Source organism: Siniperca chuatsi, linkage group LG17 (assembly GCF_020085105.1).
Source record: "Siniperca chuatsi isolate FFG_IHB_CAS linkage group LG17, ASM2008510v1, whole genome shotgun sequence".
NCBI classification, from domain to species: Eukaryota; Metazoa; Chordata; class Actinopteri; order Centrarchiformes; family Sinipercidae; genus Siniperca; species Siniperca chuatsi.
The window spans coordinates 18,387,120-18,399,298 of NC_058058.1; the positions used below are offsets into that span (position 1 = coordinate 18,387,120).

General features: G+C 43.0%; 1 protein-coding gene across 1 annotated transcript in view; it reads left to right on the forward strand.

The window, feature by feature from the left end:
* Positions 1 to 6,562: 6,562 nt before the first annotated feature.
* col8a2 (collagen, type VIII, alpha 2) overlaps positions 6,563 to 12,179 on the forward strand; it is a 47,854-nt gene continuing 42,237 nt past the window's right edge. The window contains exon 1 of the mRNA XM_044172213.1: positions 6,563 to 7,346. The gene's annotated coding sequence lies outside the window, so the exon portion shown is untranslated. The remainder of the gene's footprint in view (positions 7,347 to 12,179) is intronic.

A 12,179-nucleotide genomic window follows, 5' to 3' on the forward strand; every position in this document is an offset into this window, starting at 1 on the left:
AATAATTGTTAGTTACAGCTGTACATAAAAGTTTAACTGGGAGATTCTAACCACTGAAAATGATGTAACGTGATCAGATCGTTTCACTCCAGAAGAATCACCACTCTGAAGCACTGCTGAACTGCAAAACTGCATCGTCCACTTTCAGTTATAGAGCCTTGCTAGCAAGTGGCGTTTCTTTTTTCTAACGAACAATCTTTAACCGAATACAGACACTGGCGTACACAGAGAATATTAACCAAATAATAGTCAAGTTTCATTTTGGCAATTTGGTCAAGTTACTTACAATATTAAAATTCATTAGCTAGCAGCCAGCTGCTGCTGGCACATTTTTTTGTTTTTTCAATAATGATAGCAATAGTCAACAGTGGGTAGAAAAGGGAAGACTGCATCCTTTTGTACGTTGCTATTTGTTATTAAAAAGAGTGAGGAGAGATTAAAACATTTGATAATACATTCTGTAGCCTCACTGTTCAGAAAATCCGTGTTTCTCTGGAACCAAATTCAAAATGGAACAGGCTTTTGGAACCAAATTCTGCATTTGGGGCTTAGGAATAAGTTAGGACAGAGATATACAGCATTCTGGTCTATGACATTTCTGTCCTATGAAAGTAAGAAGTCACAGATTGAGCACGCCTCACCCTGCATAAACTCAAAACTCAAACAGTTTATTGTAACATCTTCTCACTTCAGTTACCCTGCTTTTGTTTTCAGTCAGCCATGTAGTTGCTTAGCATGTTTGTTAGGCCTGGTTATCTGAAATTACAGCTTAATTTTCTCATCATCTTGACTGAAAAGGCAGCAGCTAATTATCTCATCTTATCTAGAGATAACAAGTGTGTATATTGTGCTGCCAGTTATCCCGAGAAAACAGTTTATATTGTTATCTAGAGAGATCAAAAATTGTTTCCTCGTGATTATGGCTTAAATATCTCATTATTTCGAGATATTTACATTTATATTTTATATTCATATTCATCAAGATCTTTTTTGGCCCACTGAAGTCTGTCCATCAGACTGACAGAATTGACACTCTCACAGGGAGAGATCATGACTGATGAAGAGATTTCATTTAAAATCTTAACTGAGATCTTACATCAGGAGAAATTACATTGTGTCTTTCTCTTTTTCTACAACGCACCAATTTTTGTGAAGTCTGTTAAGAGGAAAATAGCCAAATGCAATTAATTACATTTTGTCAAGATGACAAAATACTGAAGTCACTATGAACTATGCAATCATCATACAAAAACATCTTGTCAACATGTTTGACATCTCATTAACAATATGATTAAAATCTTATTCCTTAGGAAATGGGCTTAAAAATGTAACTATTGCCACCACAACATTGTTATCTCTTATGTCAAGATAATGAGATAATTAAGTCACAATTATGAGAAAACTGTTTGCTATGTCAAGAACGAATGAGATCATTTAAAATGGGATCTTGAGATAAAGGTCCTCAACACATTGTGAGCCAACCTTGTTGCTCGAGGCTTCATTACATTTGACCTTATATAATAAACCTCCTGTGCTGTGCTGAGAAGGTTCAAAAGCTTCAGTCAAATCTTTACAATAATTCTTGAGGGCTAAGACACCCATGAATGAACTTTGCCCATCCCTGGACTACAGTGCCAGCCCCTCATATCTAACTGGGGTGGAGATTTTGGATGTGCTGCTGAGATCTCTAAACTCCGGCAGTTGACTTTATTTATTCTAACCTGATTGTTTGGGTTTGGGGATTCTGTTGCTGCTGCTGTGAAGGAAATTGCTCTCTTGCCTGCTGGTTCTGAAACAGAAACTGATTTTAAAAACTGAAACAAAACAAACCTAAACGTTTCTCTATCTGTCTCTGTGTTTGCGAAAGATCGTCGTTCTCATTGCCCTTTTTAATCAGCTGGTAGAGTGATGAGCTTATCAGTTGAGTACAGTTCTCTGGGTGTGTTGTTTTGACTGTTTGTGTGCAAGCATGTCTGTCATAAACAGAAGATTGGCAGGATATTGGTTAAGTTAGTGGCCAGGGAAATCACAGTTGCAAAGTGTGTTTGTCTTTGAATGCACCTTTGAGATTGTAAATGAGAAACAAAAGAGGAATAATGAACATGGTTTCTGGTCCTCACTAAAAACTCATAAACTGGTAGCTTGGCTCCAACTCAAAGCATTGACGCTCCTTTTGGATTCCCATCACTGGGCGTTCTGCTCCTGCACATATCCCATAACCTTGACTTGTGGTACAGTACGTAGATGCGTATTCGCGTACACACACACACACACACACTGTAATGAAAGTTCTTCTGTTTGAGATATAGCAGCACTGGTGCACTCTGGAAACAATTACCAGGCAATAATCTTCACATTCTTTCATCCCACCACCAGCTCAGCTGATTAGGATATCCACTGGTACGCAAGGCTAACCTCAAACACGCTCACACACACTTCATACCGCACAGTACAGTAGGTGCTCTTGCTCCCTCTTTGGCTACTGACGAACCTTTTTCTCCTTCTCACACACACACACCTGACATCTGATTCCCGACTGATGATTAATGACTCTAGAAGTCTTTCAGCAGGGACCACCCAGGGTCAAAATAACCTGCCACAAATACAGAAGCAGTAAAATACCATTCAGTCGGCACTCTTCTATTTACACATGCTGCAGCATCTTGCATGTGTGTACGTGTGTGGGCGCACGTAGTTGTGTGTATGTGCCAGAGCAGGAAAGGTGGACTGGTTACTGTGGAAACACTTAAAAATGTGCACCCCCTCCCGTCTTCAATCATTTGCTTATGTGGTGTATTATTACTCTGCTAACACCTTTCAAAATGCACAACCATCCTCCTGTTATTCTTTCCTGCAACTATTCATTTTCTCCCTTTCTTCCTTTCTGTTCTCCCCAATCTTCCCTTGCCCGGTCCAACAGACATAAGAATTACCGCGGCTGTCCTCCAATCTCACCAGAGAGCTTTTTCCCAGGGTGCAAACACTGCCATCCTTTTTCTCTCTGCTGTCCCCCTTCCCCCTTTTATCAGTGTCAAATGATTACCTGGCAACATTATGCGTCAGGTTAGCCAGGGGGGAGTCCGGCCAAAAACATCTCCTCCTCTACCTGCTCCATCCATCTAACTCCCCTCCCCTCTCATGCACTCCCATCACCCCACCCACACTCTCCACCCCTGTGCCAGCCGAGGCTGGTGGCAGAGCCCCAAGCCCATCTCAGAGGAATTTCCCTGTTGAAATTTATATCAATTTCAGAGGCCTCAAGTTTTATCCACAGCGTGTGAAAAGCTTGAAACTCCCCTCTCCCTCTAGCATTCACTTTCCATTCCTTCCTCTTCTCTGCTTACTTCCTTCTTTAAATGTTTCTTTCCCTCTCCCTGACTGTTCTCTCCACATCCTTCCAGCTTTTTTACTTTGTTTTCTTCACTTCTGTCCTGCTCCTCAACTATTTATCTCTTTAAATTCATTTTCATTTAGCCTTTTAACTTCTCTTTGCCCTTCTTCCCTCACCATCTTTTTTTCACTCTCCTTAACGGCCCTGTGTAGGCACAGCCCGGTGAATGCCTGGCATTCCTTTGTAAGGTTAGAACAGACAAAGGTGGACCACATCACCTGAGAGAAAACGGCCCTTTTGAATCGTCGCCCAAGGGAAAGAGAAGCTGATAGGGAAGAAAAGCGGGCGTATAAAAGCAGAGGAAAAATAAGAGAGATGGAACACCTATCCTCTGCTGTCCTCATGTGAACCTTCAACTCTGACCTTTGTTACTTGATATCAATGCCTTGTTTGAATAAAAGGGGCTTAACTGAAGGAAAGTGCATTAGGTGTAGGCGCAAACCTTCAATTCAGTATTGAAAAGAGGGTTTTTGTACATCGGAGTAATGAGATTAAACACTGTCAAAACCATATTAGCTTATGCTATCGACTCAGTTACCACCATACAATACTTTACTCAGAGAGTGACCACTGACCTGAATAAACAAGGTTATGTTACAACCCAAAAGTTAATTCCAATCAAGCTCACAAACACAAACAACTCCACCCTTCAACACACTCCGACCATTCACACAACCCACTCAAGGAACATACATGCTCAGTGCACCCCCCCCAAACAAACTCACCCCACCCTAAACACACCACCTTTGAGTAGAACAGATCCCCGTACGTTAACACATAGTGGGTCTATGTTTGGTGATGCTGGGTGTGGTGTAGGGTGAAGTGTATCGGTGACGCCAACCTGCCCTTCATGGCTTATTTTTGGGCTTTTGATGAACATCAAGGGCAAAGCGGGTCTGTGTGATGCAATGCAACGGTTTTCCACTCAGTAAACGGCCACTGTTTGTTTTTACTCTTACTAATGGAATGGAGCGAAGGGGAAAAGTGGAGTGAAAAAAGAGAAACTTATGACGACCAGGTGTTTTTTCCCTCTTCTCGGGAATGTTTCACCTTGTAAAAGCAAGGGAGTGGGAGGGGACTTGTGTACCGTGCTGAAGTGAATGGTTTGGGGATTTTTCAAGGAGTGTGTTCTGACCAAAGGGTATGAGTGGGTGAATGAATGTGTGTTGTGTGAGAGTAGTAGAGGGTGAAGGCTGAGATTTTTGAGGAGCCAGAGGCAGAATTCTTCAGTGGAACTGTACCATAGCCATGACTGGAAGAGGCTGGGGCTTTCTCTCCTGTTTTTGTGTGAGCCTCCGCGACCAATTTTTGGCCTCATTGAGCTACAGAAAGCTTTTGCTTTTGTGGTAGGGTGTGATCAACAACACACACACACACACACACACATGTCCATGCAGAAGCACACACCTGGGGAATGAATGAATGGCAGGCCTGACAACCACACAGGGCTCCTATTGATGACATCATTGCTGGGCATCTGGTCACTCCACCCTTTCCATGTTTCAGAGAGCCATTCAGTCAGTTTCGACTGCACCATGGCTCTTTCACAGACATGACGCCTATTGCTTATTTTTTAGTGATTATTCAATTTAACCGGCTCCATCCATGAACAAAATACTTTTCTTTTGACTCTGATGGCACAATCAACAATTGGCCAGTTTATGACCTTTCATCAGTACAGTACAGATGTCTCTGAATAGAAAGAATTAAATCAATTCCTCCATTGCATGTTTATTCACTTTGCTATCTTGATATTGATGGAATTTGCCAAAAGAGAGCAAAAGAAACTCATAAAACCCCATCTGCATCGTAAATTTTGCCATAATGACACTCTTCAAACAGCGGGTCCCATTTAATATAATAAATATTATCCAAATATGCCCTTGTTGAGACATTGCCTGTTGTTCTCATGCAAGGAAAGGCTGAGTTCAGCCTGACTTTGATTCTAATGGTTGGTAGATTACACAGTCTGGGGACGTTTATTGCTCATGCTAAACATGAATGAAGTGCAGCAGGACTGCCAGCTTTTGATAACTATCTGGAATTTAAACAGTGATTGAAGTAATGAATCAGTGGATGCTGCTGAAGTGATAGGTCTTTTAATTAATCAATCCCAACTGGTGCAACGTGATGATGAATAAAACCACAAAAAAAAAAAAAAAACGTGGACAAAAGTTGGACACAGCTTTTTCTTAATTCTTTCTACCTCTCTCTCCTCTCGCTGTAGCATTTCAAGATCTACTTGGAATCACAGTTTCTATCTGATCGCTAACTCGGCCAATGGCTTAGTCCCAGTAGGTCTTTTAGGAAAAGGCTAGGCCAGCTTTCCTCTGGCTCGTCCAATCACAAGCACAAAGCGGCTTTCTCTTCAAGGTCCACTACTATAGCACAGGGCCAGCTAACACAGTGCCAATTAAACACTGAATGCTAAGCCTGTACTGGTCTTAGTAAACCTCTGCTCTGTTGGAAGTCACCTGGTGAACGATAAGGAACAACTGTAGTTCATCCAGGTTGTTAGCTAACATCCAAAGCATGATTTCCAATTATCCATTTGATGAGAACTTATGCATTCTCCCAGCTAATGCTTGGCACATTTTAAATGTAAGGTCTATTTGATACTTGTAATACATCTTGTAGCAATGAATAGCCGGGCTGTAGTAGCGAAATGTGAACCAATGTCATTTACTGCTGTGCTTTGGTGATTAACCGCAAGAGAGTGCTATCATGTAACGATTATATACAAATGGCAGCAGGTTTTAGGCAACAACACGATGCCCCTTTATGTATTACACTTATCCGGTGTTATGTCATGCATAGAGATTATTAATTGGCCATTGGAGCTACAAGGCAAGTAAAGAGAGAAGTTTTGTTAGACTTTAGGATGCCAATATCTACAAGTTGAGCTTGATTTGATGATTTGATTTGTGTGTTTGTGAGCATGTTTGAGCAAAAGGATAAAGGGCAGGGTGATTTCTTGGAAGGTAGGTTTGAGAAGGAGAGGAGAGTGGAGGGAGTCAGAACATGAGCAAGAGACGTCTCCGAATTCCCCTCTTCTCGTCTCTTTTTGTTCCCTTCCCTGCTCTTCATCCCACCCCACCCCTCTCTGCGCGGCTGCTACCCCACCCCATTCTGCTCACTCCCCTCCTTCTTCAGTGCAGCCAGCCACAGACACTTGCTTTTTGTATGAAGGGGTTTAACCCAATGAACAATTCTGTCTGTCTTTTCCAAATTAAGCCAGTGGGAGAGGGATCCCTGAGTGAGCCAGGGAGATTGGAGCAGCGAGGTGCACAGCCCCTGGTTATAAGTCCTGGGAGTGGAAGCTCAGCCTTGGACCCACAGCCTTTAGCTCAATATAAACTGCCTTGCTGCCTGCCTGACTGCCTGACTGACTTGACTGACTGACTGAGTCTCACTCCACTCTTACTCACTCTCTCTCCCTCTCAGTCCTGCTCCCTCAATCCTTCCCTCCTACTTTCCACCCTGGAGAGCGAGAGCACACAGATTGGGAAGGTACTCCTCAGACCTGCGCCTGGACAGCTTGAAGACGGCACAGAGAGGATTTTTCACTCTTCTCTCACTTGCTTTTTCATCCTCTTTCTCACTTTTGCCATCTCTGCCAAAAAGCATATGGATGGACTTTTTGTTTTTTGCTGGAGGCAGAAAAATAAAAGTTAAACAGACAATTTGCTCCACCTGCAGTTGAAAATATTTTGTTTTTTCTTGCACTTGTGAGCAGCACTGGACCAATTCAGGGTGCCAGCGCTTTGCCCAGGAGGACCCCATTCTCTTTTTTTGGCTGCATGTTCATTGAATATCTGATGCCATCGCATCCCATGGGAGACACGCGTGGCTGAAGCAAGGAGGGAGGTAGAAGAGAGACCCACCTGAAGCTCACACCTACCACTGCCCTTACCCAGTGCATCCCCCTGCCCCTCAACACTCTGAGGAGAGAAAGGTAAGCTGTACCTGCCCTCACGTTTCTCTGGCTCTGTTAGCATCCTCGTGTCCTGTCATCTCTTTTCACTTTTATCACATGTGGCTGCAGTGGCCGAGGCCAAAAGAAACAGGAGGAGAGAACAGGAAAGGAGAAAAAATAAAAATAAAAAACAGACGGTGCAATATCTTAGTCATGGGACCTGCATAATTCTCCTCAGTCCTAAGCTAGTGCACAGAGTAATGGCTTGCAGATTACAAAGAACCGGTACAGTTTGTTCACCAAGCTCCAGCCCAGACATAGATACTGTAGTCGTCTCTGTAGTCATAGTAGGTCTTTCTGTGTGTTTTTACCAAGATGAGTATGAGATGGTATTGTATATTGATTCAGCCTTGTGTATGTGAATTTTCAGACATTCAAGACATTGTTGATGCATCCGTACCCACATACATCTGGGACTTTTGCTGATGATGTTGAAGTAGGCGTGGTGTGTATTCGGAGTGTGTATAGAGGTGGAGCAGTGTGGTAGTGGGATATGTACAATGGGTTTGGCTAAATAACAGATATTCTTATTATTGTCTTAAGTGTCCTCCATGTGGATAGATCTTGTGTTTGTATATGTGAATGTAGAATGTAGTTGCTACTCATATCCCATGTTCTGTTAGCATGAACTGCAGCTTGTTTGATAGATTTGTTAATCTGAGAGTTTATTAGTTGATATTGTGAGTGGAAAGCACCAAGGTGAAGGAATACTGCAAATGGACACATGGTCCTATCATTTGTCCTCTTCTCTTCTCTTCTCCTCGTCCCCCTGTTGCTTCACTCTGTCCATCCACTGTGACGCCTCTGGCAAGTGACGCTGCATTCCATTGTAACGGCATCCCTCCATCGCAAAGAGAAAGAGGAGAAATAGCTGTGACTCTGAGTCCTCAAGTATCCCGCATGACAAACTAACAGTAAGGCCGAGACTTAATGAGGAAAATGAAAAGGGAAAAGACCAAGAGGAACACATTAGTGAGGGTTAGGAAATGTGCAAAAATAAAGAGAAGATTCCAAAATGCATGCTTTGCTGAGGAGATACATTTTTCGATCACATGTGTTTCAGTGCACCAACAGCAGGCTTTCTTAGCAAAGGAAGGAGGGAGACACACAGACACACACACAAACAGAGAGAGAGGTGTAGAGTGAGAGTAAGAGAAAGAAAGAGGGGAGAGAGAGTCTGGAAAAGACAGTGGGCTGGAGTTCTGAAATCCAAAAACATTTGGCAGCATCCCTCTATTTCACTGGCTTAGAAAAGTCAACTGGATATGTACCTGTGTGTGTGTGTGTGTGTGTGTGTGTGTGTGTGTGTGTGTGTGTGTGTTGGTGCACATGCAGCCACACATGCATGCCCCTAGGTGACTGAATCTGTGTGAGTATCACAGTGTGTTACACAATCTTCAAGGGGACTGGGTGAATGGATACACACTATAAAGCATGAACTCTCCCCATGGCAGTGAGGTACAACAGGAGTTCTCGGGTCTGCAAAGCTGCCGGAGCGCAGCAGCGTCTGCTTTACTGTTCAAAGTAGTATTTGCTCATAAAGTTCAGGGCCTCACAGATAGATTTTGTGGTTTCCAGTCAGTTTCCCACCCTCTCTTCATTTCCATTAAAGTACCTATAGGTCAGGAGATTTATGCCCCTCTCTGCTTTCACCAGCACCACTGGCCTTTTTCTTGGCATGTATTTCTATGCTTGGCACATTCATGATGGCAACATTCTGCTGTCACCATGGCAACCCCATGCCACAGACAGGGATTCTCTGTTCTCCAGTGGGTGGCAAGTGGTCAGTTACATTGCCACTGGTGGTTAGAAGCAGCTCAAGTGTGTTTGTGTGTGCGGCACATTATTTAACCACAACTAACAGCCTCCAACCAGCTGCCCATTCAGGCTTTTGATACAAAGTGCTGAAGCGTGATCAACCATATACAAACAACAGTCACGCTGAATGCACAGCGGCACACACAGCATACTTTATGCCCTGTACAAACACCTACATGGATTTAACACTCCTTACACACACACATTTTAAACAGATGAACACACTCACGCTGTCCGTTGCCAAACCACCTGCTCATATAGCGCTGAGACTCTCACGCACCACTGCAGTTACTTTATAGGCCAGAACGTGTTGAAGTTGGGACGTTAATGACTCTAAACTCAACATCAGCTCTTACCTTTTTTGAAAATCTTTGAGGATCGCAAAGAGAACTCCTGTTCTGATGTCAAGGTGAAAGACCAGGCTCTTCTCTGTAGATCTGTAAGCTTTTTGGTGAGATTTCATCCTCATTAAAGCAGCTCATTTCTCAGTCAGGCTCCTTACTGTACTACTGATTCTCAGATCAATCTTTGCATAAAAATCTCTCACTCTTCATCATCAAAGAGACACAGGTAGAGTGAATGCATGCTCTCACCGGGGATTTTTCTGAGAGCAGAAAGCAAAAGAGAAAGACTTTAAAAAAAAAAGAAGTGAAAGAATTTTAACTGAAGTTATAGGAGCTGTCCCAGCCTTGATGCCTTCTCTGTTTCTCACCCCTCTTTGGCTTGTAAAATAGCCTACACCTTGTTGCCACAAGGGGGCAGAATACCAGGCAGTTCACTGTTGCACACACAGACACAAACACATGGCATCTCTTAGTGAAGAGAAAACCTGTTGCTGTATTTCTGAATAATTTTGAGTCTTATTACATCTCACAAATCTATTTCTACTCTAAATTGCATGTTTGTATATGCTTTTGCATATGTGTGTATGTGTGTGTATGTGTGTATTAGAGAGCACGTGTGCGTCTACTACTCTCAGTCCTATGCCATGCTAGCAGGAAATAAAGAAGAATGCCACTCATTCTCAAGGAAAAGTTAACGGCCACTTATTCCTTTACTTCCCCAGATACCTTCAGAATACACACACACACACACACACACACACACACACACACACACAAATTTCCCTAATCTGTGCCTTTTGTTTCTTAGGTTACTTTAGCATAAAGAGGAAAGAGTGTGAAAACAGGCCACTCCTTTAATGAAAACAAAGACAAACAAAGAGTGTGTTTTCTTAAAGTGGTCTTTTCAACCAGAAGACCAAGTCTGTAATAACAACCCACTCACACACACATACTGTACATGCACACACTTCAGCAAGTATTATAAGGCGTGCTAACTGGTGCAGCTGATATACTGAATGAAGAATTGCAGTGAAGGGCGGTGGAAACAGAATACAGGCCCTGGTCTTAATCAGAGCCTGGACCATAACATTCAAGATTAATAGGCTGGATTTGTTTTTCAGCTAAAAGGGGGAGAAGAGAAAGACAGTAAAAGACAGAAACACATTGTTGCATGCAGATGCATGAAGATTTGCATCTTGTCTCCCTTTACTTCCTTTTGCCTCTTGTGTTTATACTCTCTAAGCTTGTTTGCACATCACCAATAGCCATCTGGCCTGTACACGCTGATATATGTGGAAGTCAGTCAGCTATATGGCAGATAGTGAATCTGCACAAACATACAGCCCTCCAGAGTGGACGGAGCAGCACGTTATTAATCAGGCCCTTGTATTGAAGGACATTGTTTTGGACAGAAGGAGTGGGAGGAAAACAAAAAACAGTTTCTATTATTCTGTTTTTATGTGTATTCAAATTTGGCAACATAACTAATTTATTTTTCTCTCTTTGTCACTCTCTAATTCATTTGTCTGTCTCCCTTTATTTATTAGTATTTGTTTATCCCTCTCCCACTTGCACTTTCATTCTCTCATAACTGTGTCTGGACCAGAGGGAGTTTTTCCACTGGGCTGGCAGCAACAGGGGGACAGAGAGACAGGGAGAGCAAGCAGTGGGGAGGCTTGGCAGACGCCCCTTGTTATTTTTCCTCCGCCTCCCATTGACTCTGTCAGCAGTGGCTCAGTCTTAACAGGGCCTCCGAGCTCAGAGGGGCTTGACAACATGCCCTCTTCAGTTATCAGAGGGAACTTATCAAAGGCATGCTTAGGGGACAGAAACAGGAGGAAGTGGGGGGCTTTCATCATTGCATTGCCACTTTTTCCCCTTTTAATGTCCCTCTTTCTTCTTGACTTTGTTCCAGTTGCCCCAGCTTCTTCCCTTCTTTCCATCCTTTTTTACTGCTATAGACTACAGATCCTCTTGAATCAAACTCTTTACTGGACTCAAACTAAAACTCCTGTTCTCCAACGTCAGACATTGCTTTTAACCGGTGAGGCCTGGACAAGGTGCAGCAACCAAGCCACGGACAAAACATGTATTGAGCAATGCTTCCTGGAGTCAAATCTATATTTTTCCAATGGTGTGCCGGAATTTTTTGGGACGGCAGCTCGTGTTTTCAAAGAGAATCCAACAGGAACAAACAGGAATGAGAACCTCAGTGCTCATCCAGCAGCAGTGCTGTTCCTCGTTAATGAGATGTGACATCTCGTGTTCGTCCGCCGAGGCTGAGTTTTCCCTGGTTCAGCACTTAATACAAGGAAGCAAGAGTTTCCCTGTGTCTCGTGAGGATGTGTGTGACCTCCCCGCTCACCAGTCTCAGTTTTGGAAAAAAAAGTTGAATTCATAACACTGAGCAAAGCCAAATGAAGATTCTTTGATGTTTGGTTGGTTCAGATAGCTGTACAAATGAGCATGTGTGTACAGTACATGTGGGTAGGTTTATTTGCCTTTGGTTTTTGACTCTGCTACCCCTCATTCATTGCCCCTCAATTCATCGTCTGGCAAGAATTTTGTTTAGGGCTTCCAAAAGCAGGCCAACTCTTAACAGGGGTCAACTCCGCAGTATAAAACTCACATTATCCCTCTTTTCATCTTG